The sequence below is a fragment of the Platichthys flesus genome, chromosome 10, assembly GCF_949316205.1.
Source record: "Platichthys flesus chromosome 10, fPlaFle2.1, whole genome shotgun sequence".
NCBI lineage: Eukaryota > Metazoa > Chordata > Actinopteri > Pleuronectiformes > Pleuronectidae > Platichthys > Platichthys flesus.
Window position 1 is genome coordinate 24,923,408 of NC_084954.1, and position 13,863 is coordinate 24,937,270.

Genomic DNA, 13,863 nt, shown 5'->3' on the forward strand with positions numbered 1-13,863 from the left:
TTCGCGGTGGGCCTCTCTTTGCTTTCCGCATGTCAGATTCTAGTATACAACATTCCCACCACGCCCCCATCTGCCAACACAAATTATACAAGGCTTTATTTGCTCCTGCCCTGACTAGTGATTGGCTTTTAAGCCTTTTTAAGCGATACATCCCTGAACCACTTACATTGGGTCCAAAAGCGGACTCTGCTTTCTCACCAAGTCTCCCAGGAGATGTTGAGTGAAAAAACGTTTCAGTTTTTGACAAACGCTTCTGATTCTATTTGGAATCTAGTTGATGCTCATTGTGACCCCGTGCAGAGTCATGCATGATCGCTTTACAAGGCAGTGAGTCATCAGAGCAGTTTTGCACACTTGTCAAACTCTGCCAGGCCATTCCCTCAGTTTCATTGACCCAGTGTAGAATTCACCTTGAAACCTCCACAATTGTTTGAGTGTTTGCTTTTCTACAAGGTAAGAACAGAGTGCACCGTTCCCAGCGGCACTGAAATGCTAGGTCGATGCGTGGAGAGAAGGGAGCAAGCTCCAAATTTCTGCTCCTCTTGCCAAAAATCTGCTTAATATGTAGTCCTCATATAGAGGACATATCAGATATTAAACTGATAAGAACAGATTTTTTTTTTTTGGAATATTTTTTTATTTAATTCACTCATGAGCGGTACAATACTTTACATTACAAAGATCATCATCTCTCCACACCTTAAGACCTCTAGAATTCTATCGGACTAAAAGAAAATAAGAGGAGGTACAATAAAAGACTCTTTCATGAGTTCAGTCTACAGATTGTCAAAAATAATTTTCCATCGATCTTTAATTGAGTCGATGCCCCATTTGCTCGCCTCCAATTTAAGTTTTCGCCGCATAATGTCTTCAATACTGTGTGTAGTGTTTTCTATCGACCACTTTTCCGTCTCATTTATTATACTACCTCTTACCTCCCATAACTTAGCCTTCACAATTGATGTAAGTTCTAAGGCTTTGCACACACCTTTGTCCCCCTCTAAACTAAAATCCATGAACAGAACTTTTTCCCAGTTCACCTCTTTTAGAAAACCGAATCTTTGGCCCAATTTCTTCCACAATTGTTTTGCAAAGGGACATTCAAATAATGCATGTTCCACGGTTTCTACCCCATTGCATCCACGTCTTGGGCATATCCTATTTAATGTTAAATCATGATTAAATAGAGTATTCCTCACAGGTAATTTCCTATGAAGCACCAACCAATTAAAATCTCTTAATCTGTTTTCTAGACTCTTGCATTGGGTTCTTCTCCACACGTCACTATGAACATGCAAACCATCTTTAGGGTCAAACTTAGCAATCAACGTTTCATACAGCTTTTTGTGATTAACTACTGAATCTCTTTTCCAACACTCCTTGTATTTCTTTGCCCAACTTATCATTTTTTTATAATGATCTGGCATGACCTCTGCTTTCGGAAAACTGTTTTCCCATTTCGCCACAAGAGGTCTCAGATGAATAGAGAGCCAGAATTTAATCAATGGTTGGCATTTGTGTTCAGGTGGGTTTAACATTATTCTACATGTATTTGAAAAAAACAAAACTTTGAACTTCAAACCTAAATTTGGCATGTCCCTACCACCTCTTTCGACCGGCTGATACATTGTAGCTCTTTTAATGTATTCATACCCTCCCCATATGAACTGAAACAGAGATTTTTGAAGTTTTAAACAAACTAAAGCCGGCATGGGGAAAATATAAGCCACATGAAGTAATGTCGGCAATAAATCAGATTTAATAACCAAAATCTTACCACTAATGGACAGCCTTCTTAATTTCCACATATTTAGTTTTTTCAGCACTTTTCCCAATTTTGTCTCCCAATTAGTTTCTCCATCATTGTTATTTCCAAAGGATATTCCCAGTAAAGTCATTGGCCCCGCACACAGAGAGAACCCTAAAGGGTTATCAACTCTGTCCTTCCACTTTCCAAAGTATTTGATTTGGGATTTTCCTGTATTGACTCTAGAACCAGAAGCAACTGAGAATGTGTCGATGACCTGCATAGCTTCGCGCAGACAGAAATCATCTTTTAAATACAGTACAGTGTCATCTGCATACTGGGATATGGTCAAGGATTCACCACCAGGCAGCTGTATACCCTTGATGTTAACATTTTTCCTGATTGCACATGCCAGCGTTTCAATGAATAGCACATACAAGGGGGCTGATGCTGGACATCCCTGTCTGACCCCTCTGGTTTGTTTAAAGAATTCACCAAGGTTGCCATTAACATTAACACTGCTTCCGACTTCTGTGTATAAAATCCTCAACCAACTCCTGAATCTAGCACCGAAGCCAAATTTCTTTAGTGTCCTAAACAAAAAATTGTGATCAACTCTGTCAAAGGCTTTTTCCTGGTCAAGACTGAGGACAATTAGTGGTATATTTCTGTCCTGAGAATAAGATAATATATCTCTATGCATTTGTAAATTCCAGTTTAGTTGCCTGCCAGGTACTGCACATGTCTGATCTGAGCCGATGATTAAGGGTAGAGCTGACACCAAACGGTTTGTCAAAACCTTACTAAAAATCTTATAATCTGTACAAAGCATTGTTAGAGGCCTGTAGTTTGATATTTTGTTGACATCACCTTTTTTAAACAGCAGGGATATCACCCCTTTTCTCATGGATTCCCCCATAATCCCAGATGTACATATATAAGTGAACAACTCTAACAGCCATGACCCAATGTCTTCCCAAAATATTATATAAAATTCTTTTGTGATCCCATCTATTCCTGGCACCTTGCCCTTTTTCAAAGACATGGTTGCCCTCAGGATTTCTTCTAAAGTAAAATCTTTATCTAGCTCTGTTCTCAGATCTTCAGGTATGAATCTGTCTATATTGTCTAACAATGTTGCACCTTTCATGTAGTCAACCTTTTCTGCTTTAAAAAACGTAGAAAAATGATTAGAGATAACTTGAGCAATCCCATCAGGATCGTTAATCTCCTCACCTGTTTCATTTAAAACGGAAACTATGCTCCTCCTCTTTGCCTGTGCTTTGGACTGTCTAAAGAAGTAGGGGGAACACTTTTCGTCACTCTCCCACTTCTCTCTAAGACACCGGAATTTATAGGCCTCTGCTCTGTTGTGAAAAAATAACCTCTGTTTATCTTACAAATGTTTCAGCAAGTCCTTATCATTTTGTCCACCTGCATTTCTCTGTTCCATTAATTTATTTATGGCTTTTTGCAGTCGGTAGTATAATTTAAATTCCTCTTTCCTTGATTCTTTTGAGTAATTCTGTGTGTAGTATCTAATACGCAGCTTTGTGCTTTCCCACCATTCACAGACATTTTCATAAAATACTCTCATATGAAAGCAATCTTTTAGAAAACACTTTAATGCTACCCTAAACTGCTGGAGCTCTAGAATATTGTTGTTTAATTTCCAATACCCTTTACCATTTTTGATCATCATTGAGGTTAGTTTTACTGAGAGCATGTTGTGATCTGTGTAAAAAACTGGTGATACTTTCGCCCCTGTCACCTGAAATTCTACCGGACAAAATATATAGTCTATCCTACTCTTCGCCCCTCTACTATTTGACCATGTGAAGCCAAGATCGTCTGGGTTAGCTTTTTTATATGAATCCACCAAATTATACTTTGTAACAATATTTATTAAACTGGCATCGGCCTTGCTGCCCTCACTTTGGGAATTGAAGTCTCCTCCAATTACCACATGGCGGTTGGTCATGAAAGCAGTGTCCAGACTAAGAAAAAGCTCCCTTCTCTCCTTTGGAGAAGAGTGGGCATATATGTTAATAACTCTTAACCCCTTTCCCTTCCAGTCAATATCTGTTACCAAAACCCTCCCCTGTACCACTGAAAAACTGCCAACCACTTGGACTTCATTATTCCCACATAGTGTTCCCACCCCAGATGAATGGACCCCCCCAATGCTCCACCTAGATTCACCTTTGGTCCACTCTTTTGAGAATAGGTTCACGTCGTCTTCATTTTTCAAGTGGACCTCTTGCAAAAGGCATAAAGAAAATTTTTTGAACATAAATGAGAAAAGACCACTTCCCTTTTGGCCTTGTTCCTCAAACCTCTAACATTTATGGAAACTATATGTAATGAGGACATTCTGGTAAATGAGGAATGAGACAAAAAACAAAACAAACAAACAAACCATCAAAGACGAGACACTGTGTTTTCTCTAATTTTCAACTTCACAGTCAAATTCAATGCCTTCCCTATGTGTCTTTTCCTCGGGCACCGCGTGCCTTGAGTTGGGGGTATTACCCTCTGGAAGCAATGAGCATTGCTCTGAAACCAAATCCCTGTCAGAGTTGTTCGGAGCCAGGGACTCCACCAGGACACACCCGGACGGGGGCATGCTGCCGTCAGAGTCTGTCACCTCAGTCTGCACTGGAATTTGTCCATGCTTCCACCCTCCAGCCCATCCACCCTGGCAGCAGCCTTCACATCCTGATCGCTGTTCACCTGCAGCCCCTCCATCTCCCCTTCCTCCTGCGACTCCTCCACAACCTCAGAAAGAACACTGAACACGCTATCCACTCCCAGGGGCACAGCGCTTGTCTCGATCCTCCTTTTTTTCCCCTTGCCTCCCCTGCTTTCCACTGTGGTCCACTCAGGAACAGGTTGGCTCTCCTCTGAGGTTGTAGTCTCCTCCCCCTTCTTCTTCTCTGGGGGAGGTGCTCGTTCAGGTGGATCAACCACATTTGCCTCAATCTCATTGTCACCAAACATTTGATCAATTACCTCGTTAATTGCTCTCAGGGAGGAGGCATCAGGATCTTCGCACATTGGTCGCCTTACAATGCTTGCATAGGAGGAGCGGACCTCAGGGCAGTGCTTAAATAAATGTCCTTCAGACCCACAAAGATTGCATTTTCTGGAACGGTCACAAGTCCCCATTTTGTGTCCTAGACCCTTGCAATTTCTGCACCTCACCTGCGTGCAGGATTCTGCCGTGTGACCAAAGTCTGTGCATTTTCTGCAGTAAATAGGCTGGCCCGAGTAGTACAGATATCCTCTATTTGTGCCTATGGTGAAGGAGGCAGGGGGGTGGTGGTAGCCATCGTGACCATCTGGGTCATCCTTCAGCCGCACACGACATTGTCTTTTTCCAGTCCAAACGTCAAGAGAGTCCCTGATTTCCCTCATGCTCGAAATCACTGTCACATGCTTAGAAAGGAAGTATCTGGTTGCTTCTTCAGTTACCCAGGGATTATAGTTATGAATTGTGATAACCCGCTCACCAGTTCGGCAAAGGCTTTGAATCTGGTACTCCCTCAGTGGTCCATCAGCCAAACGATCAGCCAACCTTTTCGTTTCCTCCATCTTGGTGAGATTATAGAACGTAACATCAAAAAAACGGTCGGTGGCATTTCTCTGCAAGCAGAGGAGGTCATCTATCTTGAGGGACAAGGCTCCAAAAAGAATATTAACTCCAAATTCTCTCCTATCCAAAAAAACTTCAGTACTCTTCCAAATGAATCTCAAAGTATTTTTCAGCACGGGAAGTCCCTGCTGTGAAACTGTTGCTGACGTCATTATGACAATCCACTTCCGCAAACCCTTCTCACCTGGCTAGATCTTAGCCAAAAGGCCGAGAAGCGATAATCCACAAGTGTTGGATGTCCAAGCTAACCTCTTGGCACAAATCTCCCTTGCTGTGGTACCCCGTTTGTAGGTGTGCATAACAATGGCTGCTCATCACCTCCGCCCAAGCTCTCCTTTGTGGACACCTGATTGCTGACCTAGACAGCTCTTTGACTTTTCACAATTTCATAAGGCTCAGCCATACAGCAAAGCCTGCCAAAAATAGATTCAACTCATGTTTGTTCCTCTCCACGGAAGTCTTTAGTAAAAGGCGAAAGACTTGTGCGTTATGAAGAGAAACCAGAGTCAGCATGGCCCTCTGCTCGAGAGCAGCGGTGGAGCCTCTCGGTCACAGTCACCACCTTCGCGGTGGGCCTCTCTTTGCTTTCCGCATGTCAGATTCTAGTATACAACATTCCCACCACGCCCCCATCTGCCAACACAAATTATACAAGGCTTTATTTGCTCCTGCCCTGACTAGTGATTGGCTTTTAAGCCTTTTTAAGCGATACATCCCTGAACCACTTACATTGGGTCCAAAAGCGGACTCTGCTTTCTCACCAAGTCTCCCAGGAGATGTTGAGTGAAAACACGTTTCAGTTTTTGACAAATGCTTCTGATTCTATTTGGAATCCAGTTGATGCTCATTGTGACCCCGTGCAGAGTCATGCATAATCACTTCACAAGGCAGTGAGTCATAAGAGCAGTTTTGCACACTTGTCAAACTCTGCCAGGCCATTCCCTCAGTTTCATTGACCCAGTGTAGAATTCACCTTGAAACCTCCACAATTGTTTGAGTGTTTGCTTTTCTACAAGGTAAGAACAGAGTGCACCGTTCCCAGCGGCACTGCAATGCTAGGTCGATGCGTGGAGAGAAGGGAGCAAGCTCCAAATTTCTGCTCCTCTTGCCAAAAATCTGCTTAATATGTAGTCCTCATATAGAGGACATATCAGATATTAAACTGATAAGAACAGATACTACACTTGATCTTAGCCAAAAGGCCGAGAAGCGATAATCCACAAGTGTTGGATGTCCAAGCTAACCTCTTGGCACAAATCTCCCTTGCTGTGGTACCCCGTTTGTAGGTGTGCATAACAATGGCTGCTCATCACCTCCGCCCAAGCTCTCCTTTGTGGACACCTGATTGCTGACCTAGACAGCTCTTTGACTTTTCACAATTTCATAAGGCTCAGCCATACAGCAAAGCCTGCCAAAAATAGATTCAACTCATGTTTGTTCCTCTCCACGGAAGTCTTTAGTAAAAGGCGAAAGACTTGTGCGTTATGAAGAGAAACCAGAGTCAGCATGGCCCTCTGCTCGAGAGCAGCGGTGGAGCCTCTCGGTCACAGTCACCACCTTCGCGGTGGGCCTCTCTTTGCTTTCCGCATGTCAGATTCTAGTATACAACATTCCCACCACGCCCCCATCTGCCAACACAAATTATACAAGGCTTTATTTGCTCCTGCCCTGACTAATGATTGGCTTTTAAGCCTTTTTAAGCAATACATCCCTGAACCACTTACATTGGGTCCAAAAGCGGACTCTGCTTTCTCACCAAGTCTCCCAGGAGATGTTGAGTGAAAACACGTTTCAGTTTTTGACAAATGCTTCTGATTCTATTTGGAATCCAGTTGATGCTCATTGTGACCCCGTGCAGAGTCATGCATAATCACTTCACAAGGCAGTGAGTCATAAGAGCAGTTTTGCACACTTGTCAAACTCTGCCAGGCCATTCCCTCAGTTTCATTCACCCAGTGTAGAATTCACCTTGAAACCTCCACAATTGTTTGAGTGTTTGCTTTTCTACAAGGTAAGAACAGAGTGCACCGTTCCCAGCGGCACTGCAATGCTAGGTCGATGCGTGGAGAGAAGGGAGCAAGCTCCAAATTTCTGCTCCTCTTGCCAAAAATCTGCTTAATATGTAGTCCTCATATAGAGCACATATCAGATATTAAACTGATAAGAACAGATTTTTTTTTTTTTTTTGGAATTTTTTTTTATTTAATTCACTCATGAGCAGTACAATACTTTACATTACAAAGATCATCATCTCTCCACATCTTAAGACCTCCAGAATTCTATCGGACTAAAAGAAAATAAGAGGAGGTACAATAAAAGACTCTTTCATGAGTTCAGTCTACAGATTGTCAAAAATAATTTTCCATCGATCTTTAATTGAGTCGATGCCCCATTTGCTCGCCTCCAATTTAAGTTTTCGCCGCATAATGTCTTCAATACTGTGTGTAGTGTTTTCTATCGACCACTTTTCCGTCTCATTTATTATACTACCTCTTACCTCCCATAACTTAGCCTTCACAATTGATGTAAGTTCTAAGGCTTTGCACACACCTTTGTCCCCCTCTAAACTAAAATCCATGAACAGAACTTTTTCCCAATTCACCTCTTTTAGAAACCCGAATCTTTGGCCCAATTTCTTCCACAATTGTTTTGCAAAGGGACATTCAAATAATGCATGTTCCACGGTTTCTACCCCATTGCATCCACGTCTCGGGCATATCCTATTTAATGTTAAATCATGATTAAATAGAGTATTCCTCACAGGTAATTTCCTATGAAGCACCAACCAATTAAAATCTCTTAATCTGTTTTCTAGACTCTTGCATTGGGTTCTTCTCCACACGTCACTATGAACATGCAAACCATCTTTAGGGTCAAACTTAGCAATCAACGTTTCATACAGCTTTTTGTGATTAACTACTGAATCTCTTTTCCAACACTCCTTGTATTTCTTTGCCCAACTTATCATTTTTTTATAATGATCTGGCATGACCTCTGCTTTCGGAAAACTGTTTTCCCATTTCGCCACAAGAGGTCTCAGATGGATAGAGAGCCAGAATTTAATCAATGGTTGGCATTTGTGTTCAGGTGGGTTTAACATTATTCTACATGTATTTGAAAAAAACAAAACTTTGAACTTCAAACCTAAATTTGGCATGTCCCTACCACCTCTTTCGACCGGCTGATACATTGTAGCTCTTTTAATGTATTCATACCCTCCCCATATGAACTGAAACAGAGATTTTTGAAGTTTTAAACAAACTAAAGCCGGCATGGGGAAAATATAAGCCACATGAAGTAATGTCGGCAATAAATCAGATTTAATAACCAAAATCTTACCACTAATGGACAGCCTTCTTAATTTCCACATATTTAGTTTTTTCAGCACTTTTCCCAATTTTGTCTCCCAATTAGTTTCTCCATCATTGTTATTTCCAAAGGATATTCCCAGTAAAGTCATTGGCCCCGCACACAGAGAGAACCCTAAAGGGTTATCAACTCTGTCCTTCCACTTTCCAAAGTATTTGATTTGGGATTTTCCTGTATTGACTCTAGAACCAGAAGCAACTGAGAATGTGTCGATGACCTGCATAGCTTCGCGCAGACAGAAATCATCTTTTAAATACAGTACAGTGTCATCTGCATACTGGGATATGGTCAAGGATTCACCACCAGGCAGCTGTATACCCTTGATGTTAACATTTTTCCTGATTGCACATGCCAGCGTTTCAATGAATAGCACATACAAGGGGGCTGATGCTGGACATCCCTGTCTGACCCCTCTGGTTTGTTTAAAGAATTCACCAAGGTTGCCATTAACATTAACACTGCTTCCGACTTCTGTGTATAAAATCCTCAACCAACTCCTGAATCTAGCACCGAAGCCAAATTTCTTTAGTGTCCTAAACAAAAAATTGTGATCAACTCTGTCAAAGGCTTTTTCCTGGTCAAGACTGAGGACAATTAGTGGTATATTTCTGTCCTGAGAATAAGATAGTATATCTCTATGCATTTGTAAATTCCAGTTTAGTTGCCTGCCAGGTACTGCACATGTCTGATCTGAGCCGATGATTAAGGGTAGAGCTGACACCAAACGGATTGTCAAAACCTTACTAAAAATCTTATAATCTGTACAAAGCATTGTTAGAGGCCTGTAGTTTGATATTTTGTTGACATCACCTTTTTTAAACAGCAGGGATATCACCCCTTTTCTCATGGATTCCCCCATAATCCCAGATGTACATATATAAGTGAACAACTCTAACAGCCATGACCCAATGTCTTCCCAAAATATTATATAAAATTCTTTTGTGATCCCATCTATTCCTGGCACCTTGCCCTTTTTCAAAGACATGGTTGCCCTCAGGATTTCTTCTAAAGTAAAATCTTTATCTAGCTCTGTTCTCAGATCTTCAGGTATGAATCTGTCTATATTGTCTAACAATGTTGCACCTTTCATGTAGTCAACCTTTTCTGCTTTAAAAAACGTAGAAAAATGATTAGAGATAACTTGAGCAATCCCATCAGGATCGTTAATCTCCTCACCTGTTTCATTTAAAACGGAAACTATGCTCCTCCTCTTTGCCTGTGCTTTGGACTGTCTAAAGAAGTAGGGAGAACACTTTTCGTCACTCTCCCACTTCTCTCTAAGACACCGGAATTTATAGGCCTCTGCTCTGTTGTGAAAAAATAACCTCTGTTTATCTTGCAAATGTTTCAGCAAGTCCTTATCAATTTGTCCACCTGCATTTCTCTGTTCCATTAATTTATTTATGGCTTTTTGCAGTCGGTAGTATAATTTAAATTCCTCTTTCCTTGATTCTTTTGAGTAATTCTGTGTGTAGTATCTAATACGCAGCTTTGTGCTTTCCCACCATTCACAGACATTTTCATAAAATACTCTCATATGAAAGCAATCTTTTAGAAAACACTTTAATGCTACCCTAAACTGCTGGAGCTCTAGAATATTGTTGTTTAATTTCCAATACCCTTTACCATTTTTGATCATCATTGAGGTTAGTTTTACTGAGAGCATGTTGTGATCTGTGTAAAAAACTGGTGATACTTTCGCCCCTGTCACCTGAAATTCTACCGGACAAAATATATAGTCTATCCTACTCTTCGCCCCTCTACTATTTGACCATGTGAAGCCAAGATCGTCTGGGTTAGCTTTTTTATATGAATCCACCAAATTATACTTTGTAACAATATTTATTAAACTGGCCTCGGCCTTGCTGCCCTCACTTTGGGAATTGAAGTCTCCTCCAATTACCACATGGCGGTTGGTCATGAAAGCAGTGTCAAGACTAAGAAAAAGCTCCCTTCTCTCCTTTGGAGAAGAGTGGGCATATATGTTAATAACTCTTAACCCCTTTCCCTTCCAGTCAATATCTGTTACCAAAACCCTCCCCTGTACCACTGAAAAACTGCCAACCACTTGGACTTCATTATTCCCACATAGTGTTCCCACCCCAGATGAATGGACCCCCCCAATGCTCCACCTAGATTCACCTTTGGTCCACTCTTTTGAGAATAGGTTCACGTCGTCTTCATTTTTCAAGTGGACCTCTTGCAAAAGGCATAAAGAAAAGTTGATTGAACATAAATGAGAAAAGACCACTTCCCTTTTGGCCTTGTTCCTCAAACCTCTAACATTTATGGAAACTATATGTAATGAGGACATTCTGGTAAATGAGGAATGAGACAAAAAACAAAACAAACAAACAAACCATCAAAGACGAGACACTGTGTTTTCTCTAATTTTCAACTTCACAGTCAAATTCAATGCCTTCCCTATGTGTCTTTTCCTCGGGCACCGCGTGCCCTGAGTTGGGGGTATTACCCTCTGGAAGCAATGAGCATTGCTCTGAAACCAAATCCCTGTCAGAGTTGTTCGGAGCCAGGGACTCCACCAGGACACACCCGGACGGGGGCATGCTGCCGTCAGAGTCTGTCACCTCAGTCTGCACTGGAATTTGTCCATGTTCTCCACCCTCCAGCCCATCCACCCTGGCAGCAGCCTTCACATCCTGATCGCTGTTCACCTGCAGCCCCTCCATCTCCCCTTCCTCCTGCGACTCCTCCACAACCTCAGAAAGAACACTGAACACGCTATCCACTCCCAGGGGCACAGCGCTTGTCTCGATCCTCCTTTTTTTCCCCTTGCCTCCCCTGCTTTCCACTGTGGTCCACTCAGGAACAGGTTGGCTCTCCTCTGAGGTTGTAGTCTCCTCCCCCTTCTTCTTCTCTGGGGGAGGTGCTCGTTCAGGTGGATCAACCACATTTGCCTCAATCTCATTGTCCACAAACATTTGATCAATTACCTCGTTAATTGCTCTCAGGGAGGAGGCATCAGGATCTTCGCACATTGGTCGCCTTACAATGCTTGCATAGGAGGAGCGGACCTCAGGGCAGTGCTTAAATAAATGTCCTTCAGACCCACAAAGATTGCATTTTCTGGAACGGTCACAAGTCCCCATTTTGTGTCCTAGACCCTTGCAATTTCTGCACCTCACCTGCGTGCAGGATTCTGCCGTGTGACCAAAGTCTGTGCATTTTCTGCAGTAAATAGGCTGGCCCGAGTAGTACAGATATCCTCTATTTGTGCCTATGGTGAAGGAGGCAGGGGGGTGGTGGTAGCCATCGTGACCATCTGGGTCATCCTTCAGCCGCACACGACATTGTCTTTTTCCAGTCCAAACGTCAAGAGAGTCCCTGATTTCCCTCATGCTCGAAATCACTGTCACATGCTTAGAAAGGAAGTATCTGGTTGCTTCTTCAGTTACCCAGGGATTATAGTTATGAATTGTGATAACACGCTCACCAGTTCGGCAAAGGCTTTGAATCTGGTACTCCCTCAGTGGTCCATCAGCCAAACGATCAGCCAACCTTTTCGTTTCCTCCATCTTGGTGAGATTATAGAACGTAACATCAAAAAAACGGTCGGTGGCATTTCTCTGCAAGCAGAGGAGGTCATCTATCTTGAGGGACAAGGCTCCAAAAAGAATATTAACTCCAAATTCTCTCCTATCCAAAAAAACTTCAGTACTCTTCCAAATGAATCTCAAAGTATTTTTCAGCACGGGAAGTCCCTGCTGTGAAACTGTTGCTGACGTCATTATGACAATCCACGTCCGCAAACCCTTCTCACCTGGCTAGATCTTAGCCAAAAGGCCGAGAAGCGATAATCCACAAGTGTTGGATGTCCAAGCTAACCTCTTGGCACAAATCTCCCTTGCTGTGGTACCCCGTTTGTAGGTGTGCATAACAATGGCTGCTCATCACCTCCGCCCAAGCTCTCCTTTGTGGACACTTGATTGCTGACCTAAACAGCTCTTTGACTTTTCACAATTTCATAAGGCTCAGCCATACAGCAAAGCCTGCCAAAAATAGATTCAACTCATGTTTGTTCCTCTCCACGGAAGTCTTCAGTAAAAGGCGAAAGACTTGTGCGTTATGAAGAGAAACCAGAGTCAGCATGGCACTCTGCTCGAGAGCAGCGTTGGAGCATCTCGGTCACAGTCACCACCTTCGCGGTGGGGTTTCTCTTTGATTTCCGCATGTCAGATTCTAGTATACAACAGTCCACCACGCCCCCATCTGCCAACACAAATTATACAAGGCTTTATTTGCTCCTGCCCTGACTAGTGATTGGCTTTTAAGCCTTTTTAAGCGATACATCCCTGAACCACTTACATTGGGTCCAAAAGCGGACTCTGCTTTCTCACCAAGTCTCCCAGGAGATGTTGAGTGAAAACACGTTTCAGTTTTTGACAAATGCTTCTGATTCTATTTGGAATCCAGTTGATGCTCATTGTGACCCCGTGCAGAGTCATGCATAATCACTTCACAAGGCAGTGAGTCATAAGAGCAGTTTTGCACACTTGTCAAACTCTGCAAGGCCATTCCCTCAGTTTCATTGACCCAGTGTAGAATTCACCTTGAAACCTCCACAATTGTTTGAGTGTTTGCTTTTCTACAAGGTAAGAACAGAGTGCACCGTTCCCAGCGGCACTGCAATGCTAGGCCAATGCTCGAAGAGAAGGGAGCAAGCTCCAAATTTCTGCTCCTCTTGCCAAAAATCTGCTTAATATGTAGTCCTCATATAGAGCACATATCAGATATTAAGCTGATAAGAACAGATTTTTTTTTTTTTTTTTTTTTTTTTTTTTATTACAAAAAACTTTCATCAGTTCAGTACAAATCAAGTCAAATCAATACAAATCAATTATCATGTATGACCATCCCTAATACAATTTTCGGCCACGACTGTGAGCCTTTACAGTCATAAATATTCGTTTTTCATATCCTACCCGGTCCATATTGCAGTAACAAAGGTGAAAACAATAAAAGAAAACAAAAAACAGCCCAAAGAACTCCTTTTGACCTCACACTCAGTTCACCATATCCACCCAAACCCTCCCTTCCACCTTTCTAGGGCTGCATGCTTCCCCCACTTCTC

The 13,863-nt window shown here is 42.3% G+C and overlaps 5 non-coding genes and 2 pseudogenes across 5 annotated transcripts; all 7 read right to left on the reverse strand.

Moving 5' to 3' along the window:
• Positions 1 to 459: 459 nt before the first annotated feature.
• LOC133963019 (U2 spliceosomal RNA) lies at positions 460 to 632 on the reverse strand (annotated as a pseudogene).
• Positions 633 to 5,798: 5,166 nt separating this feature from the next.
• Positions 5,799 to 5,911, reverse strand: LOC133963608 (U5 spliceosomal RNA). The gene has a single exon (XR_009923101.1). It is a non-coding gene; the product is annotated as a U5 spliceosomal RNA (small nuclear RNA).
• A 513-nt stretch (positions 5,912 to 6,424) lies between these two features.
• LOC133962580 (U2 spliceosomal RNA) lies at positions 6,425 to 6,616 on the reverse strand. Its single transcript, XR_009922164.1, has one exon. It is a non-coding gene; the product is annotated as a U2 spliceosomal RNA (small nuclear RNA).
• Positions 6,617 to 6,793: 177 nt separating this feature from the next.
• LOC133963609 (U5 spliceosomal RNA) lies at positions 6,794 to 6,906 on the reverse strand. The gene has a single exon (XR_009923102.1). It is a non-coding gene; the product is annotated as a U5 spliceosomal RNA (small nuclear RNA).
• A 513-nt stretch (positions 6,907 to 7,419) lies between these two features.
• On the reverse strand, positions 7,420 to 7,598 carry LOC133963072 (U2 spliceosomal RNA; annotated as a pseudogene).
• Positions 7,599 to 12,764: 5,166 nt separating this feature from the next.
• On the reverse strand, positions 12,765 to 12,877 carry LOC133963820 (U5 spliceosomal RNA). Its single transcript, XR_009923304.1, has one exon. It is a non-coding gene; the product is annotated as a U5 spliceosomal RNA (small nuclear RNA).
• Positions 12,878 to 13,390: 513 nt separating this feature from the next.
• LOC133963089 (U2 spliceosomal RNA) lies at positions 13,391 to 13,588 on the reverse strand. The gene has a single exon (XR_009922623.1). It is a non-coding gene; the product is annotated as a U2 spliceosomal RNA (small nuclear RNA).
• Between the last annotated feature and the right edge of the window lie 275 nt (positions 13,589 to 13,863).